This window comes from Callorhinus ursinus, unplaced genomic scaffold (genome assembly GCF_003265705.2).
Source record: "Callorhinus ursinus isolate GAN/ISIS: 27379988/994484 unplaced genomic scaffold, GSC_fseal_2.0 scaffold2, whole genome shotgun sequence".
NCBI lineage: Eukaryota > Metazoa > Chordata > Mammalia > Carnivora > Otariidae > Callorhinus > Callorhinus ursinus.
In genome coordinates this window covers 77,127,903-77,129,042 of record NW_027397064.1, presented here as the reverse complement: position 1 = coordinate 77,129,042, position 1,140 = coordinate 77,127,903, and the positions used below count along the sequence as shown (strand labels likewise).

Genomic DNA, 1,140 nt, shown 5'->3' with positions numbered 1-1,140 from the left:
GATGTTATGGATTAGGTAATGTCTTGAAAAATGGCCAGAGGGCTGAAGTGTCAGTTTTACAGCTCACATACCTGAAAATAACAACGTGGATTTATCTTCAACAGTATCTTCGGAATGCCTCACAAACAGAAATTAACAGTGACAACTTTGTCTCTGTACACAACCCTAGCAACACATAATGCTAAGGAAAGCCAAGGCCACTGACTGAATACCTTCCAGAATTCCTCTCCCTGGTATTTCCGCTGAAGTACATTCCATCTCATTGCCTGTCAAAATTTTCAATAAGCAACAGAGATACGACTTGGTATATCTGGCTCCAAAGACAGAAAGTCTGGCTTGAAAGGTGAGAATGCTGACAAGGGAATGACTGAAACATTTTGAAACCACATATATATTTTTAATTCATAACTTTTCTATCTAAACTTTTATATGTGTGATCCAATTCTAATTGCTATGCTTTGGAATTTAAGAAGTTATTAACAAATGAAAAGACAACATACTGTCTGCACAATCTGGATTTAAAAAGCATTCATTTGGGTTGGTCCTATACAGAAATCACTCCAGCATTACCTTTCAAATACGAAGTTTGAGGCCTCTCTTCGGCAGCACATATACTAAGGTTGGAACAGTAAAGAGATGACTTGCAAGGCACCTGCGTAAGGATCACACGCAAATACAAAGTTTGATCGCTTTTCCAGAATAACGCATTCCAGATTTTTTAAACCAACCACTATTAAACAAGAAAATAGAAATTAAGCATATACAAGATACAAAACAATATTCCATGTTTGAAAAATATAAAGTAGCATCTCTCTAGTTCTAGATTCTCTAATGGAGAAGATATATATACACTCTCTCATGCAATTTCCTTGGACCCTCAATAAAACTGTGATAATGCTCTTCTACTACACTAACCAAATTATTCATTTTCATAAATGTCCGTCTGCTAGAGGTTAGGAATTAGATTATATTCTTTTTTCCTATACCCAATGCCTCATGTAAGTAGCTGATTCACATGAGGTAATTAATATATGTTTGTAGAATAAATGACCACTCATATAATGTGTGTATGCCTACACACACACACACATAGATATATATGTCCAATGCATGTGCATATATACATATGTATGTGCAATA

At 35.3% G+C, this 1,140-nt stretch overlaps 1 non-coding gene across 1 annotated transcript; it reads left to right on the top strand.

The window, feature by feature from the left end:
- The first annotated feature begins 590 nt into the window (after positions 1–590).
- Positions 591–694, top strand: LOC112813289 (U6 spliceosomal RNA). The gene has a single exon (XR_003205501.1). It is a non-coding gene; the product is annotated as a U6 spliceosomal RNA (small nuclear RNA).
- The last annotated feature ends 446 nt before the right edge of the window (positions 695–1,140 follow it).